Source organism: Pinus tabuliformis, chromosome 5_1 (genome assembly GCF_031772625.1).
Source record: "Pinus tabuliformis cultivar Carrire ecotype Pingquan chromosome 5_1, CPIR1, whole genome shotgun sequence".
Lineage (NCBI taxonomy): Eukaryota > Viridiplantae > Streptophyta > Pinopsida > Pinales > Pinaceae > Pinus > Pinus tabuliformis.
The window spans coordinates 296,924,446-296,930,508 of record NC_142305.1 but is presented as its reverse complement, the minus strand read 5'-3'; positions in this window follow the sequence as shown (position 1 = coordinate 296,930,508).

Below are 6,063 nucleotides of genomic sequence, written 5' to 3'. Positions count from 1 at the left end.
TGATACGATCCCTGTCCGTCTGACGCCACCGCTCCACCACCTCGGTACCTGACCCTTATTCCTTCTTGGAATGATCATTTCGCTCAAAGCCTTAGTATACTTACTCCTGAAATTAATTCGGACGACATTGTTCTTCATACCCCCGGTGCTATCATTAATGAACCTGTCCTTTCCCCTCCAATTCATTATGAGGATGCAGCTAATCAGTCCTGTCAAGCGTGATCGCCTCATCATTATCTTGTCTTAAGATGGATGATAACTCAGTCCACCGTGGATCCTCCTGGAATACTAACCAACTACCATCCATCGCCCTATTCGGCTCTCCACATGCCCAATTGGCTAAGAAATCAGCAGCCCTATTACCTCGCCTCAAAACATGAGTGAATGTAATATAGTCAACCGTCCGCATCAGACCTTCTATGTCCTGTATGATCGCTGCTGTCCTCCAGCTTTTCGCCACATGGTCCCAGCTTTTGCCACCTCTCAATTTCTTTAACATTTCGATCACAAGTTGGGAATCACCTTCAATATCAAGGTTTCGATATCCATTTCTTGCTGCAATTCGCAATCCATGATAGACCCCCCATAACTCTGCTTCATTATTGGACATTTCTCCTCCCCATTCTGCATATGCCCACCTTGAAATCCCTCTACAATCACGGAAAATACCTCCCCATCCTGCTTGCCCAGGATTGCCCTTTGATGCGCCATCGAAGGACAACTTAATTCGGCTGTCTCCTGGGAAGCGAAAATGATTTGGGCTCTGCATGCGATACCTATTACTCCTGTCAGTGTTGGGATATAACATTGTATAGTCAATATTCAATTTGGATAGTATTCGCTGCTCGTCCAAGTTTAATTTCCAATCATCTTCACTCCAGGGTTCAGATAAGATCGTCTCTTTGATCGATCGACAGACTTCATCCCAAATTATTGATTCATGGCAGCATCTTTCTCTGAAAATTCTACGATTTATTATCCGAAGATAATTTTAGAAAGCAATATGGGTTTACATATATATCAATTATTATAGTTTTATACCATTGAAATGTTGAATGATTTATTTTTTATTACATATCAATTATATTATAGTTTTATATTACCTATTAGGTATATGTATTAAGTATATTTATAATCGGAAGATAATTTTATTAAGTATATTTATAATCGGAAGATAATTTTAGAATTAGAAAGCAATATGGGTTTACATATATATGTGCCATTGAATGAATTTTTTTTATATTACATATCGATCATATTATAGTTTTATGCCATTGAAATGTTGAATGATTTATTTTTATATTACATATCAATTATATTATAGATTTTATATTACCTATTAGGTATATCCATTAAGTATATTTATTATTGGAAGATAATTTTAGAAAACAATATGCATATCAATTATATTATAGTTTTTATATTACCTATTAGGTATATCTATTAAGTATATTTATTATTGGAAGATAATTTTAGAAAACAATATGCATGTAGTTATTAATTTAGTTGTTTAACTTATTTGTTGCCCTTATTTATTATTATAAGATTATTTTAGAAAGCAATATGGATGTAGTTATTAATTTAGTTGTCTACATTATTTGTTGCTCTTTAATGGTATAGAGAATCTTTGGAATGTAAAGCAATATGTATGTAGTTATACATTATTTGTTGCTCTTTAATGGTATAGAGAATCTTTGGAATGTAAAGCAATATGTATGTAGTTATTAATTTAGTTGTTTACCTTATTTGTTGCCCTTTCAATGGTATAGAAAATTTTTGGAATGTATAAATTATTGTAGTAAATTGTTTTTAAAAATATGATATTTTTTTAGATCTCAATTACTAATATATGTGTTAAATCATAGAAATCTTAATTTTAATAAACTTTTTTAATAGATCATATATATATATTTTGGGTATTGAGGTTGTAGATGTTGGAAAAGTTTAATGAGTGTTTTTGCATTGTGATCTTACAACTTTGCAATTTGATTTAACCGTTTTTTCTAATGTAAAATATAACATCAAAAATACATTCACATGGTAGAAGTTCCAAATCAATTTGGACAACAATTTCCAATGCTTATCATACCATATAAACTAATTACTTCATCAAGTAAAAATTTCTTAAGTTGCACTCACAAACCCCTAGGAACATAGTTCCAAACAAATTTGGGCAACATTTTCCAATGCTTGTCATACCATATAAACTAATTACTTCATCAAGCAAAACTTTCTTAAGTTGCACTAGATTCTCAAAGTAGAAGGATGCCCTCAAAGTTACTTTAAGTTCATTGCAGAGCTTCCAATTATGCCAACGCCTAGACAACACCCTTAAAATAGGGGAAACCCACTTCAAAATCCACTGAGAATTATGAATTCTAAACCAACTCCGCTTGCAGGTCGTGAATGAGGCTGAGCTCCCACCATTGGATTTATTCCCATCGCACCATGGGAGCTGCACTCGAGCTTTCAGTTTGACACAATTGCTTCTAGTACCCCGAGGCAAAGAAATCATCATGAAGCGATTCGAGGAGATGCAACTATAACTATCTAGGAGATCGAGACTGCAAGCAAGTCTATTCTACACAAAGGTATTAAGGAAGGCATACTTGCAAGGAGCATGTGGCCAGTTCTTGCCACGTCTATTTGACAAATAACAATCTTGCCTTGTCTATATGACAAATAACAATCATGAAGAGGTTGGGGGAATGAGAGCAATCCGTCAAATTGATATAGTTGGGATGAGAGGGGAGGGATGAGTGTGGGATGGGGCATGAAGGCTCAAGGGGGAGGGACATAGGAAAGGGGGGCACTAGGGAGAAAACTTGAATTCCCTCTTATACCATTGACCTTTGTTTTCCCTTCAGCTAGAAGGAAAGCCTTATTGGCTTGATGATCTACCTCAAAGGTAAGATTTCTGAGGATGTGGAAGAAGGAAGTGTTAGAGAAAGAGAGAAGGGTTTTTTTAATTCGATGACATAAAAGACTTAAGGTCTTACCTTTTGGAGGAGTGCCAGTTTTCAAGTAACGAATAACTATGAAAGAATCACCCAAAATGATAATGCCTTTGATGCCTCGATCTACGGCTGGAGATAACCCCCCCAAAAATCCATACATTTATGCCTGGTTGCTAGATTTTTTGCCAAGGCCCCATGAAAATTTATCCGCAATGTTTTTTTCGGGATTTAGTAATATCCTCTCCTTTTTCTGAATATGAAAAATTTATCCACAATGTTTTTTTGGGATTTAGTAATATCCACCCCCTTTTCCGATTTTTTTATTATATGAAGATATTTTAATTTTTGATTGTGTTTATGGTCACATATTTAAATTCAAAGGAGTAGAGTATGTACACCTCTATAAAGGATATCAAAAACGTTAGGAAAAAAGGGGTTACTTGTCTAGAAAAGAAAAATAGATTTCATAAACCAAATTGATGTATAATTTTGAATTGAAATTAAATAATTATTAATATTTATTATAAGTATTATTGTATTTATATTAACACATACAATAATGTTAATATTGTTTATATAGCACAACTTAAATTAACTTCAAATATATCATAACATAATAAATTAAAAACTTAAAATAATTTAAAATATAACTCAAAATAATTATTACCTTTTATTTTTTAAAACTTTATGTAAGGTATTTTTTCTAAAAATTTTCTATATTCTTACAAATTCCATTTTCATTAAAAAAATCGTTTACTCTTTATTTTAAATTTTACTACATTTTTATATATAATTTATATATATTAAATAGATAATTTTTAATTTTAATTTTTTTAATATTAATATTAAAATTATTTTTACAATTTAAATATAAAAATTTATATAAATGACTAATCTCAATTATATTATTAAATTATAAAAATAAAATATATTTCATAAATAATTTTTTTTTTTAATATAAATTTGGAATACATATTTTCGAAGAAATGATTAATATTTATAATTTGAAAATAAAATTTATTTCCAAATCGTGTTAATAATATAATTATGATGATGATGATAATGATGATGATGGTTAACGTCCACTGAGACCAAACTTTGGTTTATGGGACTTAAAGAAACAAATTATTTAGTTTGATTTAAGATTTTATTCCTATGCTCAAAAAGCTTGGAGAGAAGCCTCTCGAGCTCACTATATTTTTGACAAAGTAAAAGGCTAGAAAGATCAGTATTACAACAAAGATTTTGAAACAATTATTTTTGGCTTTTAATAATTTTTTTATTCATATATATATATTGAAAATAAAATTTATTTTATAAGTTAAAAATATTTATAATTTTTAAATTATATTAAAAATTTAATTATATATAAAAATATTTAACTAATTAATTTTCATTTTTAATAATTTCTTATTCTTATATATATATTCATAATGAAAATATGCAAATTATATATTCTTCTTCTAAATGTGTTATAAATTAAAATAATGATAATAATGTAAATGTCCATAAATTATCAACAGATAAGTTCGATATATAAGTCGTCAAAAATAAGTTATCAATATATAAGCTGTGATGTATAGATTATGAGAGATACGTTATCAATATATGAGTTATTGTGTATAAATTATCAGAGATGAGCTCTTGGAATATAAGTCATTAGATGATAAGCAATGGACATATGCCTTATCTGAGTAAATTATCGACAAAACTTATCTGCCAATCACTTATTCACCATAAGTTATCCATGATAACTTCATACTACATTTTTAAAAGTAGATTTACGTCTTATAGCCTATCGCCAGGCCGACACTTGCAGTAAAAAAACCAAACCAGGCACAGAATTCATATATGCGTACGCCGGCGTATGTTCATGTTATTCTTGCTAGGACCTGGCCGTACGACGTCGCGTCGGGCACGGTAGAACTGGTTCACGTATTTCCAACACGTCGCCCAAACACAGCCAAACGATCTCTTGCAGATGGCGAAAAGTGGTGCGTTCTCAGCTGTCCGATTCGGTGCACGCGTAGCCAACTCGTGGCATATCCATAGCCCTCCGATTTGGCACACGAATGGCCGGCAAGTGTCGCCTCCACAACAATGAGATCTGATGCATGGATGGCCGCCAAGTGATCCGTCCAAAACCGTCAGATCTGGAGCACGGATGTCTGCCACATGTCGCATCTACAACCGTCAGATTTGGTGCACGATGGCTGCCACGTGTCATTACTCAGCCGCCTGATAAGGTGCGCGGATGGCCGCCACGTGCCGCGATCTCAGCCTGCAGATCTGGTGCACCTCCCCAACCGTCAGATCCATTGCACGGACGGGCGCCACGACCGTCAGATCCAGTTCTCGGATGGATGCCACGTGGCGTCACCACGAGCATCAGATCTTGTGTACACCTCTTCAACCGTCACATCTAGTGCACGGATGGACGCCAAGTGGCGCCTCGTCAATTGTTAGATCCATTGCACGGATGGCCGCCAAGTGGCATTTCTCTAACCGTCAGATTTAGTGCACGGATGGCCGCCAAGTGGCATTTCGCTTATCTGGCCACCGGATGGGCGCCACTTGTCGCGCCTACAACGGCCCAGATCTAGCCACCGGATGGGCGCGACGTGTCGTACTTTGAATGGTCCAGATCTGGCCATCGGATGGACGCCACGTGTCACACCTTCAACGGCCCAGATCTGGCCATCAGATGGTCGCCAAGTGTCACGCCTTCAGCGGCCCAGATCTGGCCATCGGATGGGCGCCACGTGTCATACCTTCAACGGTCAAGATCTGGCCGTCCGATGGGGGCCACGTGTCACGCGTTGAACGGCCGAGATCTGGCCATCGGATGGCCGCCACGTTTAACACCTTCAACGGCCCAGATCTAGCCATCGGATGGGCGCCACGTGTCACAATTTCAACGGCCCAGATCTGGCCATCCGATGGGCGCCACGTGTCACGCCTTCAACGGCCCAGATCTGGCCATCGGATGGGCGCCACGTGTCACGCCTTCAACGGCCCAGATCTGGCCATCGGATGGGCGCCACTTGTCGCGCTTACAACGGTCCAGATTTGGGCAGCAGATGGGCGCCACTTGTCGTGCTTACAA